Source organism: Dreissena polymorpha, chromosome 5 (assembly GCF_020536995.1).
Source record: "Dreissena polymorpha isolate Duluth1 chromosome 5, UMN_Dpol_1.0, whole genome shotgun sequence".
NCBI classification, from domain to species: Eukaryota; Metazoa; Mollusca; class Bivalvia; order Myida; family Dreissenidae; genus Dreissena; species Dreissena polymorpha.
In genome coordinates, this window is record NC_068359.1 from 8,841,216 (window position 1) to 8,859,104 (window position 17,889).

Genomic DNA, 17,889 nt, shown 5'->3' on the forward strand with positions numbered 1-17,889 from the left:
CGTGTAAACCTTTCTTCAACTCGTAGCACACAAATTCACAATACGTTGAATAACACATAGATTTATGTCATGTTTATTAAAAAAACACACGTGTGTACTTCCGATTGATATTCAAACACAATTATTACGTCTTTGTTTATCGATTAAACGCCTAACTTTTATTGATTTAATAACGCGTAACTTTGTTTCTTTGTTTATTAACAAGATGGAAGCTAGCCTAAGCGCTTTTCATGACGTCATGCGCGCGTGCCGTTTCCCATAAAAATATTTCAACACAAAATACTCGAAAACTTTATTTTTTCCAGGTATAACGCCTACGCCAACAGGTAGATCGCATTCTTGTCCATATACATGTCAAATTTCAGCAAAAGTTACCGACCAGTTTTCAAGGTGCCCAAATCGCGACTATATGCCTCAACTTAATGAAACTTAGCCCCCTTTATCATTCGTTCGATTGAACGTCATCAATGATGACGTCCAATACATCACTCATTCCATATGACGTCCAATACATCACTCATTCCATATTTCTAAAAAAAAATGGTACGAAAAAATATGTGGGTAGGAAAAAAAAATTTGGGTACGAAAACAAATTTGAGTACGATAAAAAGGGTACAAACAAAATAAGGGAACGAAAAAACTATTTTGGTACGAAAAAAATGGGTACAAATAAAAAAAAAGGAACGAAAAAATTTGTGTACGAAAAAAAAAATGAGTACGAACAAATGGGTACGAAGAAATTTGGGTACGAACAAATTTGTGTACAAAAAAATTGGGTACAAAAAAATGTGGGTAGAAAAAAAAAATTGGTTATTAAAAAAAAATAGGGTACGAAAAACTATTTGGGTACGAAAAAAAAAAGGTTCAAATAAAAATTTGGGTACAAAAAAAATTGGGAACAAAACGAATTTGGGTACGAATTTGAGTACGAACAAATGGGTTTAAAGAAATTTGGGAACGAACAAATTTGTGTACAAAAAAAATTGGGTACGAAAAAAAATTTGGTTATGAAAACCTATAGGGAACGAAAAAATTAGGGTACAAAAAAACTATTTGGGAACGAAAAAAAAAAGGGTACATATATAAATTTGGGTACAAAAAAAATTGGGTACGAAACAAATTTGTGCACCGACGGACAGACGAAGCGGCGACTATATGCTCCCCCTAAAAAATTTGGGGGGGGGGAGCATAATAAACAAGTTATGGCAATTTAAAGGTGGTACGCAAACTTAATAATAGATTTATCAATTATATGCGTATTCTAAGTGAAAAAAAGGCCATAATTGTTACAAAATGCTTGATACAGTTATCTGCTCTTGTTTATACATTGGGGTCATGTTGGTTAATAAGCAAAATACATGGTGTATGAATGCAATATGTCAAGGGACATAAAAAATATTTGAGGTCATATGCAAACTTTAACATAGATTTATCAATAATATGCATATTATTCTAAGTGAAAAAGGGCCTAATTCTGTTAAAATGCTTGATACAGTAAATGTGTTGTCTGCTCTTGTTTATAGATTGGGGTTATGTCGGTAATGAAGTATGCAAAATATAAAAGCAATATGTCAATGGACATAGGAAATATATTTGAGGTGGTACGCAAACATTCCAATGCGCACGCCAACGCCCGGTTGAGTAGGATAGCTCGACTATATATATTTCATATATAACAGTCAAGCTAAAATGTAAATATACCATAAACAACAAGCTAACCTCAATCACAACTTTAATGCAATGCTTATAACAATAGAGATACAATGATATGCCAGGGATTGAAACTAACTGTTTACTATTGTGGGCAACCATCTTTAGTATTTTGGTTGCCCAGATAAAGAATAACGAGCCCAGAAATATGAACATGTGAATATTATACATTCTTTTAATAAAATAATAGATAATTAAATACATTTGCAGACAACACATGTTCAATGCATGATGTTTTATTATGAGCCTGAATTGAATCATGTCCTATTCCTAAATAATGAATGTTATTTAACTAGTATTGATCCATGGGGATCAATAGTTTTTCAATTTTTATTGCAGTGAATTGTTTTAAGCTTTAAAAAAAAGAAGTTTACCAACTTTTGAAATTGAGTTGCCCAGGCCAAAATCTACTTGCCCCGGGTTCACGGTAAACCACTTATTTCCATCCCTGTATGCTCTTCATTTTCTGTTCTTCCATCCCATTCTCAAAATTAAATTTAAAGCCGATATTTTTTAATAACATTAGTATGAATTACTAACCATTATCACCCAAAAAACAATTTTACAAAGCTGTAATCCCGTCGTAGAAATTTAGTTTACTATTATCAGTGTTCTCTTTAAATACCGGCTGCTAGCGATCTTGCCGGTTACATTAACTCTTGATGCCGGCTACTTTTCCCAAATATATCAAGTAAATGTCACAAATGCTTTGGTTTTACTGCATAGTTGCCGGCCATATAACTGGCTACTCAAATTTTTCTGGAAAACACTGAACTATGCATGACAAACACACAAAAATTAAATACATCTTAGATTCATTGTAAAAATAAATTGACACTTCCAGCTTGTCGTCACTAAAATCCAAAGATTCAAATAATTTTCCACGAGATACGTCAACAATTGCGTAATCAAATGAATGAAAAATAAAAGTAAAGAAAGCCGGATTTTGCATAAATTTCAGGTTGAAAGACAACAACGTAAAGGTAGTCGGTGAGATATAATAATAATACAGTTAGTAAGGCTCGTACCCTGGGTACGGTAAATATACTAAAACGTACCCGGAATTTATACACTAAATCGGTTGTTGTCGGCTATTTTGTAAAAATTAATTATGTTTACATTTATGTCAATTTTCTGTTAAATGGCATTTATACAATGTATTATCAAAACTCATTTTTACAATCATTAATGTGATTCAATTTAAAATCTTAAATTGTTTAAAGTCGCGTCATTGTATGACGTTGTCAAGTATATTTTCCGCGACGTCGCACGTTCACTTTTTACCGTCATAGATTTTTTTTAAGAAACATTTTTTGGTTTGCGAGGTCCGTTAAATGGGGAACACCATATTTGGTATTTATATTATGTTTTAACAAATAATTCATGCTGTGTAATAAATATTGTATAAGATATTTCGATATTTATTGAAAATGTTTCAAATTGTTATTTATGAAACCTTTTATTCTAATGAGTGTATGCTATCATATTATACTTCGAATAGCAGATCTGTTGTACTATAATCGTATTATTCATTCTTTATTGTTAATTTCATTTATTGTAGAGAATCGTCAATGTTACATCTAGTCGCCAATGCTTGTCGTTAGTGTTAGTTTTCAATGCTTGTAATGATTGCCGTCAATGTTAGTCGTCAATCCTTATCGTCATTATACATGAACAGAAGGAAATAAAAGCAGAAACAGAGACGTATTCTTGATTACTTGATTATTCCTACGGCGTCCTCTCAACACTCATACTAAAAAGCATGTTGATGCAGATTTTTTTTAAAGAGAAGTTTCTTTAAGGTAAACAATATTGTTTTACTTTAATTGCTAGCATGTTTAACGACATCGGATTTTTGGCAGATATACAACTCGGATACAATCTAATATTTGCGGGTATGTTTAAGTTTCTTTACCGTACCCGGGCTACATGTAAGTAAAGTTAAGAGTACCCGGGGTACATGTACCGGTAAGTAGTACCCGAGCCGAGAATGTCAATTGAAGGTGTTAGAGATGCATTGAACCATAAGATTAAAAAGGGTAATTAACCACGGGCTTATTAAAATTAAAACGATGACATTACATTGTACCAGCTGTTTATTGTTGTATACTGTAAGCTTGAAATATTTTAAATAATGTAAACAACTTACCTTGTATAAAGTTGGCACATTGTTGTCAGGTGTAGAAACTATTATACTTATTTCTGTTAAGTTGCACTGGCTGAACCAAAAGAATTATGTAGTCGTTTCTAAATAATCACGAAACAACCTACTAATGCATATATGCTTGCCAGTTACTGAGTTTGTGCATTTCCATTCATTATATTATCGGCCTTGGCAAACAGCGTAGAATCAGATGAGACGCCGTGTGATGTCTGCTATTTCGTTACGCTGAAGATTTCCATATCCTCGGGTGTTTTTATGTCAAATGTTATGGTGTTTCAATAGATCGTATACTTATCTACAAAACAGCGAATTAGCGTTCACTTTACATCATTTTTAATTATGTGATTTTGTTAATACTTTCTCGCGTTGTTTTCGAACCTGTATTGGCAGCCAGCCGCCCATTGGTCGACGCCGTCTGCTATTTCGAACGATGAAGATTTCCATATCCACTGGCGTTTTTTTATGTCAAATGTTAGTGTTTTCCAATGGATCGTATACTTATCTACAAAACAGATAAGTAGCGTTCACGTAACATCGTTTGTGATGATGTATTTTTTGTAAATACTTTCTAAGCGTTCATTCTGACGAAGCAGCCATTTTGACGGGTGTGAAGAAATACCGAAATTCCCGTAATTACCAAAATCCCCAGGAATCCCCGAGATCCCACGAAATCCCCATTAATAGTGATTGTTTATTGAAAAACTGCGTATTTTAATATAGATCGTTGCAAAATACACTGAAATCACTAATGAAACATTGTTTTATCAAAGTTTGATTTCGGGGATTTCGGTAGGACTTCGGTATATCCACATACCGCATTTTTAATTGAGGTTTTGTCAAACTTGCGAAACTTTTTCGTGATTTAATAAAAAAACTAGATTTTTCCCAGGTATAACGCCTACGCCAACATGTAGATCGCATTCTTCTCCATATACATGTCAAATTTCAGCAAAAGTTACCGACTAGTTTTCAAGAGACCCAAATCGCAGTGATTTGCCCCAGCTTAACGAAACTTAGCCCCCTTTATCATTCGTTCGAATGAACGTCATCAATGATGACGTCCAATACATCACTCATTCCATATTGCCATAGAAACCAGAATTTTTGACGTAGGAACAAAATGAAATCACGTGCATAATGTCCTTATTGCCATCTATCCATCTTTCAAGTTTCATGAAAAAATATTAAGAACTTTTACTAGAGTTGCGACACCTTAAGAGTTTCGCGGGATGGAATGAGTGGGAACTAAAAAAATGTGGGTTCGAAAATTTTGGGTAAGAAAATGTGGGAACACAAATTTTGGGTACTAAACAAATGTGGGTACGAACATTTTGGTTACGAAAAAAAATGTGGGTACGAAAATTGTGGGTACAATGGGTAAATGTTAAGGTTTTAGCATGGCGGACGGCGAAAAGACAATATACGACACGATGAGCTGGCTATGACAATACCTCAGGTATTCTCCGAAAACAGCCGAGCGCATATGCATAAGTCAGTGAGTAATACTCAACAAGACTATTGTCAAGCAAATTTGTCCCCTACCGGCTCCACCAGTGTCAGAATTTATTTTATTTTTTTATTTATTGCCATAGAAACCATAATTTTTGACGTAGGAACAAAATGAAATCACGTGCATTATGTCCTTATTGCCATCTATCCATGTTTCAAGTTTCATGAAAAAATATTAAAAACTTTTAAAGTTATCGCAGGATTCAGAAAAGTGCGACAGACTGACTGACTGACTGACTGACGGACACACAGAGCACAAACCATAAATCCCCTTCGGGAAAACCGGTAGTGGACTAATAAAAGCTAGGCACGGCGTATAAAATCAGAACCACTGGGTCGAATCTGCTGAAACTTGGCCACATTATAGATTATAGTCCAAACAAGCTACAGAATGAGCGTTTTTGGACCTGACAGCGTAAAACATTAACCATAATGGACAGCACAAAATGGGTCATTTTGTACAAAAAATGTAAACTTTGAGTGGCATTTAATGACCTTAAGACATCAAAAAGTTGCAAATTTTTAATATTCTGCACACTTCGACTTGTTTTTTTACATATTTAGAAGCATTTATGCTTGGGATGTATATAAACCCTGTTATTCAGTGTCAAATTTGGCCAAAAATCACAATACAATCCCAAAAATGGCTAAGCAGCAATGCCCCTTTAACATTATTCCTTATATTTAATTGTATTGTTTAAAAAGATAACTGTGTATATTTAATCATAATTGCTCTGTATATCACACATGATAGGGCACTGCTGGGGCTTGAACCCAGAACTCATCTCACATTGTAAGATGCGTTTTTCAATTAAACTACAATGACTGTATCTTGTGAAGTGAAGCCAACATACACCCACGTACCGGTAAGTGAAAAAATCATTCTGTCCATATATTTGTACTGGGCGTTAGTCAAAGTGAAAGTCTTTTTCCAGGTTTTCCCTGATTTCCAGGTTGGCTGGGAACCATGTTTAACTATGATAAAATGTTCTGTAGATGCCATGTGTATTAATATATAGGTCTATTTTTCTGAGATATTAATGAAAATGCCTCTGGGTATGTGGCGAATATTTAAAAAATCTGCAACTTGATATGGTGCTAACACGGTAAAATTGTATGAGCCCAAATTATAATAGATGAATGCGTATTATGCTTCTCTGCTTATACTATGATGACATGTTCATACTAGAAATGGCGCGGCAGAGGCCGACGCGTATCCCCACGCCGAATGTTTGACCTAGGTGTGCCCCAGGGTTGGTAATGGGGCCATGCATAGTTGAGATTGACCGTATTGTCATAAGAGAAGTTCAGTATCAATTTGAAGTGAATCGGTGTAGAAATGAAGAAATTATAGTAAAAGGCAATTTTGGGTGGGTGTGGTCTATGTGGGCGGGGCGTCCCAGGGTTGGCAATGGGGCCATGCATAGTTGAGATTGACTGTATTGTCATAAGAGAAGTTCAATATCAATTTGAAGTGAATCGGTGTAGAAATGAAGAAATTATAGTAAAGGCAATTTTGGGTGGGTGTGGTCTATGTAGGCGGGGCCCCAGGGTTGGTTATGGGGCCATGCATAGTTGAGGTTGACCCTAATGTCATAAGAGAAGTTCAGTATCAATTTGAAGTGAATCCGTGTAGAAATGAAAAAATTATAGTAAATGGAATTTTTTGGTGGGTGTGGCCTATGTGGGCGGGCACCCCAGGGTTGGGATTGGGGCCATGCATAGTTGAGATTGACCCTAATGTCATAACAAAAGTTCAGTATCAATTTGAAGTGAATCCGTGTAGAAATGAAAAAATTATAGTAAATGGAAATTTTTGGTGGGTGTGGCCTATGTGGGCGGGGCGCCCCAGGGTTGGGAATGGGGCCATGCATGGTTGAGATTGACCGTATTGTCATAAGAGAGGTCCAGTATCAATTTGAAGTGAATCGGTGTAGAAATAAAGTAAATGTAAAATAACCTAAAAAAAATGAGTGATAATTTCTGACGTGGCCCCACCCCAACCGCTATAACTTTTGACCCAGGGGTCAGATCAAAATTCCAAATAGTGCAGGGTCGCACATATGCTCATAGCTACCATGTGTATAAGTTTCAAGGTTCTAGTGCTTTTAGTGTTGGAGGAGATAGTGGCCAGGACGGACGGACAGACAGACAGACAGACAGACAGACGGACGGCGGAGATAACCACAATATCCCCACCTTTTTTTCAAAAAGCGTGGGGATAACAATGCCATTTTTATTAATATACATGTATATGCCAAATATAATAAAAAAGACTTGAAAATGTGTGTCCCAAGATACCAAGTAAGAAAAAAATCAGCATTTTTATGTAGGGTCATCACACGGTAAAATTATTTGTGCCCAAAATAATAATAGATGAATGCATATTAGGCTTCAATGTTGCTTACACTATGACAACTGGTTCATACAATGCCATTTTTATAAATATCTATGCCAAATTTAATGAAATAGACATGAAAATGTGTGTCGCCAGGTACCAAGTAAGAAAAAAATCAGCATTTTTATCTACGGTCTTCACACGGTTATATTATTTGTGCACAAATAATAATAGATGAATGCATATTAGGCTTCAATGTTGCTTATACTATGACTACTGGTTCATACGATGCCATTTTTATAAATATCTATGCCAAATTTAATGAAATAGACTTGAAAATGTGTGTCGCCAGGTACCAAATAAGAAAAAAATCAGCATTTTTATATAGGGTCTACACACAGTAAAATTATTTGTGCCCAAGTAATAATTGATGAATGCATATTAGGCTTCAATGTTGCTTATACTATGACTACTGGTTCATACGATGCCAATTTTATAAATATCTATGCCAAATTTAATGAAATAGACTTGAAAATGTGTGTCGCCAGGTACCTAGTAAGAAAAAAATCAGCATTTTTATGTAGGGTCTTCACACAGTAAAATTATTTGTGCCCAAATAATAATAGATGAATGCATATTAGGCTTCAATGTTGCTTATACTATGACTACTGGTTCATACGATGACAATTTTATAAATATCTATGCCAAATTTAATGAAATAGACTTGAAAATGTGTGTCGCCAGGTACCAAGTAAGAAAAAAATCAGCATTTTTATGTAGGGTCTTCACACAGTAAAATTATTTGTGCCCAAATAATAATAGATGAATGCATATTAGGCTTCAATGTTGCTTATACTATGACAACTGGTTCATACGATACCATTTTTATAAATATCTATGCCAAATTTAATGAAATAGACTTGAAAATGTGATTCGCCAGGTACCAAGTAAGAAAAAAATCCGCATTTTTATGTAGGGTCTTCACACGGTAAAATTATTTGTTCCCAAATAATAATAGATGCATACATGCCATACGTCCCGGATTGTCCGGGACAGTCCCGGAAATGAAGAACTTGTCCCGCTGTCCCGGAAATCTGTCAAATGTCCCGGAATTTACAAAATCCATATATACATGTACCTTATCTTAGGCTTAATTGCAACTCGAATCTGTGTATATCTGCAGTGTCTCCATGACAATGCCTACCCGAATAGGCAGACTACGCTACGTGTCAAAATCGATCATTTAACAGGGGTCCTGTTATCATATAGATTGTCTCACGTTCGCGGTCAAACCGAAAAGGCGGCATTGTTTAATGTGGTTGTTAATGTTTAATGTGGTTGTTTATTGACTTTAATCTACTACGTCATTATTTCCCGCTGCATAAGGGCAAAGGATAGTTGTTCACACATCTGAAGTCCAACATCGCTGAGTAAAAAATTAAAAGCAGTTTATGTTCGCACGTTTAACCGACAAAGAAGTTGAGTAAAAAAGTAAGAATATAAAAACGTCATCCTCACTAGGTTTATTATTGTCTTGTTCTAAACCCCCAGTGAATGAATGAATAAAGGCATATCAACAACTACACGTTACACACCGGTCTTAATAACAATAACGCAGTGACGTCACCATCTATGTTTATAAAGCTTACACTGAAAACACGTGGCTTTTATCTAGTAACGGAAGTAGTAATGTTTAATTTGACGTTAATAGATCAAGTGTATTTCGGATAGGCTTTCAAACTTTTGCAATTAACGATGCGAAACAAAAAAAACGTACCAAAAATGCATATGTCTATTAATATCGCTACATTTTATACGTCCCGGAAAATCGACAAAAGTCCCGGACAATTAAACTCAATGTCCCGGAATTGGTCTGAAAAATTATGGCATGTATGATAGATGAATGCATATTAGGCTTCAATGTTGCTTATACTATGACGATATGTTCATACAATGCCACTTTTATTGATATATATGCCAAATTTAATGAAATAGAATTAAAAATGTGTGTCGCCAGGTACCAAGTAAGAAAAAATCAGCATTTTTATGTAGGGTCTTCACATGGTAAAATTATTTGTGCCAAAAATAATAACAGATGAATGCATATTAGGCTTCAATGTTGCTTATACTATGACTACTGGTTCATACAATGCCATTTTTAAAAATATCTATGCCAAATTTAATGAAATAGACTTGAAAATGTGTGTCGTCAGGTACCAAGTTAGAAAAAAATCAGCATTTTTATATAGGGTCTTCACACGGTAAAATTATTTGTGCCCAAATAATAATTGATGAATGCATATTAGGCTTCAATGTTGCTTATACTATGACTACTGGTTCATACGATGCCAGTTTTATAAATATCTATACCAAATTTAATGAAATAGACTTGAAAATGTGTGTCGCCAGGTACCAAATAAGAAAAAAATCAGCATTTTTATGTAGGATCTTCACACGGTAAAATTGTTTGTGCCCAAATTATAATACATGTAGATGAATGCATATTAGGCTTCAATGTTGCTTATACTATGACTACTGGTTCATACAATGCCATTTTTAAAAATATCTATGCCAAATTTAATGAAATAGACTTGAAAATGTGTGTCGCCAGGTACCAAGTAAGAAAAAAATCAGCATTTTTATGTAGGGTCTTCACACGGTAAAATTATTTGTGCCCAAATAATAATAGATGAATGCATATTAGGCTTCAATGTTGCTTATACTATGACTACTGGTTCATACGATGCCAATTTTATAAATATCTATGCCAAATTTAATGAAATAGACTTGAAAATGTGTGTCGCCAGGTACCAAGTAAGAAAAAAATCAGCATTTTTATGTAGGGTCTTCACACAGTAAAATTATTTGTGCCCAAATAATAATGGATAAATGCATATTAGGCTTCAATGCAGGGTTGGCATATTGACCGGTCAATTGAGTATTGACCGGACCGGCGGTCAATACCCGGTTAAAACCGGTCAATACTGGTAATTACTGGTCGATTGAAAATTGTAGCATTTAAACATTACAAAGGAGCCATTTTATATTAAATCAATAATTATTCTGTAATTGATAAACTTTTTTCTGAGTTATTTATTTTTAAAAAAATATTTAAAGCTGTAAAAAGTTACTTCTTAATTATTTATGGAAACAGCCTCAAATACATAAGGACTAAGGCAATATCTTTATCTCAGTGTATCACATCTGTTACTAATTAGCCGGATTTTACATAAATTCTAGGTTGATAAACACAACAAGGTAAAGGTACCTTGTAGTCGGTGAGATATAATAATAATACAGTTAGTAAGGCTCGTACCCTGGGTACGGTAAATATACTAAAACGTACGCGGGAATTTTAACACTAAATCGGTTGTTGTAGGCTATTTTGTAAAAATTTATTATGTTTACATTTATGTCATTTTTCTGTAAAATGGCATTTATATTATCAAAACTCATTGTTAAAATCAATAATGTGATTTAATTTTAAATCTTAAATTGTTTAAAGTCACGTCATTGTATGACGTCGTCAAGTATAATATTTTCCGCGACATCGCACGTTCACTTTTTACCGTCATAGATTTTTTAAAAGAAACATTATTTGGTTACCAAGGTCCGTTAAATAGCGAACACCATATTCGGTGTTTATATTATGTTTTAACAATTAATTAATGCTGTGTAATAAATATTGTATAAGATATTCCGATATTTATTGAAAATGTTTCAAATTGTTATATATGAAACCTCTTATTCTAATGAGTGTATGAGTGTATACTATTATATTATACTTTGAAAAGCATATATGTTGTACTATAATCTTATTATTCATTTATTACTGTTAATTTCATTTATTGTAGAGAATCGTCAATGTTACATCTAGTCGCCAATGCTTGTTGTCAGTGTAAGTCGTAAATGCTTGTGATCATTGTCGTCAATGTTAGTCGTCAATCCTTATCGTCATTATACATGAAGGAAATAAAAGCAGAAACAGAGACGTATTCTTGATTACTTGCTTATTCCTACGGCGTCCTCTCAACACTCATACTAAAAAGCATGTTGATGCAGATTTTTTAAAAGAGAAGTTTGTTTAAGGTAAACAATATTGTTTTACGTTAATCGGTAGCATGTTTAACGACATCGGATTTTTGGCGGATATACAACTCGGATACAATCTAATATTTGCGGGTATGTTTAAGTTTATTTACCGTACCCGGGGTACATGTAAGTAAAATTAAGAGTACCCGGGGTACATGTACCGGTAAGTAGTACCCGGGCCGAGAATGATCAATCGAGCCTTAGTAAGTGAGTGATGGTGTAGCGGATAACATGCACTGAGGGTGTATATTTTTCACGAACAAGTCAATTGAAGGTGTTAGAGAAGCATTGATCCATAAGATTAAAAAGGGTAATTAACCACGGGCTTATTAAAATTAAAATGATGACATTACATTGTACCAACTGTTTATTGTTGAATACTGTAAGCTTGCAATATTTTAAATAATGTAAACAACTTACCTTGTATTAAGTTGGCACATTGTTGTCAGGTGTAGAAACTTTTTATACTTATTTCTGTTAAGTTGCACTGGCTGAACCAAAAGAATTATGTAGTCGTTTCTAAATAATCACGAAACAACCTACTAATGCATATATGCTTGCCAGTTACTGAGTTTGTGCATTTCCATTCATTATATTATCGGCCTTGGCAAACAGCGTAGAATCTGATGAGACGCCGTGTGATGTCTGCTATTTCGTTACGCTGAATATTTCCATATCCGCGGGTGTTTTTATGTCAAATGTTATGGTTTTTCAATAGATCGTATACTTATCTACAAAACAGCGAATTAGCGTTCACTTTACATCATTTCTGATGATCTTATTTTGTAAATAATTTCTGAGCGTTAATTCCTACGTTGCTATGTCGTCAGCCATTTTGGCGGTTGGTTTGTTTAATTTCGGTTTCCACTACAAACGAAATTAATTGATTTGCTGCTTGCGTTTATTTATTGATTAAATAATAAATTATTAAACCATAATAATGTAATTGTCTGAATATCATTTATATTCAAGATATTATCGGATAAATAGAATACCATTCTAATACCAGTGTGTACTTACATTTATCTCGGAAAGCCTAGCCGTGTAAACCTTTCTTTAACTCGTCGACTCAATACGTTGAATAACACATAGATTTATGTCATGTTCATTAAAAAACCACAATGTGCACAAAAGACATGCATGTGTACTACCGATTGATATTCAAACACAATTATTACGCCTTTGTTTACCGATTAAACGCCTAACTGAATTAATAACGCGTAACGTCAGTTTCTTTGTTTTGTAGCAAGATGGAAGCTAGCCTAAGCGCTTTTCATGACGTCACGCGCGCGTGCCCTTTCCCATAAAAATATTTAAACGCAAAATACTCGAAAACTTGATTTTTCCCAGTTATAACGCCTACGCCAACAGGTAGATCGCATTCTGGTCCATATACATGTCAAATTTCAGCAAAAGTTACCGACCAGTCTTCAAGCGCCACAAATCGCAGTGATTTGCTCCAACTTAACGAAACTTAGCCCCCTTTATCATTCGTTCGAATGAACGTCATCAATGATGACGTCCAATACATCACTCATTCCATAAAAGTTATCGCAGGATTCAGAAAAGTGTGACAGACTGACTGACTGACTAACTGACGGACACATAGAGCGCAAACCATAAGTCCCCTCCGGTGAAACCGGTAGTGGACTAATAAAAGCTAGGCACGGCGTATAAAATCAGAACCACTGGGCCGAATCTGCTGAAACTTGGCCACATTATAGATTATTGTCCAAACAGGCTACATAACGAGCGTGTTTGGACCTGACAGCGTAAAACATTAACCAATAATGGACAGCACAAAATGGGTCATTTTGTACACAAAATGGGTCATTTTGTACAAAAAATGTAAACTTTAAGTGGCATTTAATGACCTTTTGACATCAGAAAGTTGCAAATTTTTAATATTCTGCACACTTCGACTTGTTTTTTTTTACAAATTTAGAAGCATTTATGCTTGGGATGTATATAAACCCTGTTATTCAGTGTCAAATTTGGCCAAAAACCACAATACAATCCCAAAAATAGCTAAGCAGCAATGCCCCTTTAACATTATTCCTTATATTTAATTGTATTGTTTAAACAGATAACTGTGTATATTTAATCATAATGGCTCTGTATATCACACATGATAGGCCACTGTTGGGGCTTGAACCCAGAACTCATCTCACATTGTAAGATGCGTTTTTCAATTAAACTACAATGACTGTATCTTGTGAAGTGGAGCCAACATACACCCACATACCGGTAAGTGAAAGTAGGCGTATGCGTTCTTGAGTTATCATCCGGAAACCATTTTACTCTTTCAAATCATCGTGACCTTGACCTTTGACCTAGTGACCTCAAATTCAATAGGGGTCATCTGCAAGTCATGATCAATCTACCCATGAAATTTCATGATCCTAGGCGTATGCGTTCTTGAGTTATCATCCGGAAACCATTTTACTATTTCGGGTCACCGTGACCTTGACCGAGTGACCTCAAAATCAATAGGGATCATCTGCGAGTCATGATCAATGTACCTATGAAGTTTCATGATCCTAGGCCCAATCGTTCTTGAGTTATCTTCTGACAACCATCTGGTGGACGGACCGACCGACCTACCGACCGACCGACATGAGCAAAGCAATATACCCCCTCTTCTTCGAAGGGGGGCATACAAATAATTCTGTTCATATATTTGTACTGGGCGTTCCTGACACATGTCGCATAACTGTTTACAACAAAAGATGTATACATAGATATATGTACATAAATGGGGAAAAAATAAACCGTCTATTTTTTAATTTTTGTTTCATATATACACATTTGCTAGCAATTATTTATAATTATATCATGTTGAAATCATTTATAGACAGAATATTACTGAAACTGCAATAAACTATAAGATGGATATATATAATGTTTCATTTCATCTAGTACAATGAACAAATGTTCTTCCGATGCCATTTTCACTAAGGTATAGGTATTGAATCCTGATATACGACTAAAAATTTATGTTGGTTAGCATGAAATATTCAACAAATCCTCATATTCAAGCTGGGTCATCACTTAGTGAAATAATTTGTGGACATATAATAGAAAAATGCATTTCATGCCTCTAGATTGCCTTATTACAGGGTTCCCAGCTTTTTGTATGAACAAAATTCCCTGATTTTCCCTGATGGAAAATAAAACGTCCAGGATCATAATTTCGACCTTTTTCTTGTTTTAGACACCCTGAAGAAATAGCAGTTGCAGACATAACTTATTTTTAAAGCTACATGTATACTACAAAGTCACCATAGCCATGCAGAGGAAATAATTTGCTGTTTTAATTGTATGGACTTCTCGAGAAAAGTTGGGAAAGTCTGCCCAAACAAAATTCCCTGATTTTTCCCTGATTTCAGGAACTTTTCCCAAATTCCCTGACTTTTCCCTGACTGGAAAAAGTGAAAGTCTTTTTTCAGGTTTTCCCTGATTTCCAGGTTGGCTGGGAACCATGTTTAACTATGATAAAATGTTCTTTAGATGCCATGTGTATTAATATATAGGTCTATTTTTCTGAGATATTAATGAAAATGCCTGTGGGTATGTGGCGAATATTTAAAAAATCTGCAACTTGATATATGGTGCTAACACGGTAAAATTGTATGAGCCCAAATTATAATAGATGAATGCGTATTATGCTTCTCTGCTTATACTATGACGACATGTTCATACAACGCCATTTTTATTAATATACATGTATATGCCAAATTTAATGAAAAAGACTTGAAAATGTGTGTCGCAAGATACCAAGTAAAAAAAAAATCAGCATTTTTATGTAGGGTCTTCACAGGGTAAAATTATTTGTGCCCAAAATAATAATAGATGAATGCATATTAGGATTCAATGTTGCTTATACTATGACTACTGGTTCATACGATGCCATTTTATAAATATCTATGCCAAATTTAATGAAATAGACTTGAAAATGTGTGTCGCCAGGTACCAAGTAAGAAAAAAATCACCATTTTTATGTAGGGTCTTCACACGGTAAAATTAGTTGTGCCCAAAATAATAATAGATTAATGCATATTAGGCTTCAATGTTGCTTATACTATGACTATTGGTTCAAACGATGCCATTTTTATAAATATCTATGCCAAATTTAATGAAATAGACTTGAAAATGTGTGTCGCCAGGTACCAAGTAAGAAAAAAATCAGCATATTTATCTAAGGTCTTCACACGGTTATATTATTTGTGCACAAATAATAATAGATGAATGCATATTAGGCTTCAATGTTGCTTATACTATGACTACTGGTTCATACGATGCCATTTTCATAAATATCTATGCCAAATTTAATGAAATAGACTTGAAAATGTGTGTCGCCAGGTACCAAATATAGAGTTTTACCCAGGCCATTTTAGCGTGGCCAAAAGCCACGCTGCCCTCCCGGATCGCCACGCTGCCCTTTTCAAAGGCAAATTTCGCCACGCCCCCTTGTCGATAACATCTTTATTGCCTTACGATCTTACTTGGTGCGCAAAATCAGCGTCCTTGATTGTCTGTGACGCTCTGACTGTGCTTGATTTACTCGAGAGACGTCAACGTCTAATCGACTATATTATTTGAGCAGATTTAATCTATTACAGTGCTCGATTTATAGGAAGACTGCTCCGAAGCTGTGAATTAGTCATGCGTGAATAACCCCGTGTCAGTATTAATCCATAATGCCAGAGGCTATGTTATACCAAGCGCACTTACTATGGAGACTTTTGATGAAAAACTCGATGTTATGCTTGTGGCAATTGTGCATTGCATGCATTATTCAGTTATATCAAAACATATTTTTACGCATAATTAAATTAAAAAACTCAAACATATTTATTCTTTATCGATTTCGTCTTTAAGAAAATTAGATCTAATTATTGGAATAATTACTGAGACGTATAATAATTTAACAAAATGTGAATCGCGTATACGATTTAACATTGCCATGCGCACCTGTAAATTACATCATTTGACATTTGAACAACATGGCGGACAATACAGAATTAAATTGCGAGTCGGCAAAACTGGCAAATAACGTCGTAAATGATCGAATTAACGATGGAGATTATACATTAAGAAGGAATTAATGAAATGTCTGCGATAATCAACGATGCATAAAAATGTTTTAGATAGCAACAACATTATGTATTTATTTGTAATCTACTTGGTGGATGTATGTCACGGAAACGAGTGTTTGCATATTGTTAGCGATCAATTTACTCGCAATGTTATTTTAAACATCTGGCAAGATTATTGTTAGAAAATGGGATAATATCATAAGACAAACATGGTTTCATTTATATGTAAGTGGATCTGTGTATAATCAGAATCATATGCATATATTGCTTTATTATGTTTGTGGTGCTGTACAGTTTATTGAAACAGCATGGAACTGTACATTGCAAGGTAAATATATTAATATAAATCATAGTCAGTTAAATACATCAATTACCATTTAATGTGCTTGTTTATATGTTATTTTTTCCGCAACTGCTTCAGATGCGATTACATGTTGCCCCGTAATTCAGGTATTCAGGGAACGTTTTTGCCCTTTTTTGCCTAAACTGCGCGCTAAAATGCCCTTTTTAAAAGTAATGGCCATGCCCCTTTGCCCTCCTGGGAAAAACACTAAAATAAGAAAAAAATCAGCATTTTTATGTAGGATCTTCACACGGTAAAATTGTTTGTGCCCAAATAATAATACATGTAGATGAATGCATATTAGGCTTCAATGTTGCTTATACTATGACTACTGGTTCATACGATGCCATTTTTATAAATATCTATGCCAAATTTAATGAAATAGACTTGAAAATGTGTGTCGCCAGGTACCAAGTAAGAAAAAAATCAGCATTTTTATGTAGGGTCTTCACACAGTAAAATTATTTGTGCCCAAATAATAATAGATGAATGCATATTAGGCTTCAATGTTGCTTATACTATGACTACTGGTTCATACGATGCCAATTTTATAAATATCTATGCTAAATTTAATGAAATAGACTTGAAAATGTGTGTCGCCAGGTACCAAGTAAGAAAAATATCAGCATTTTTA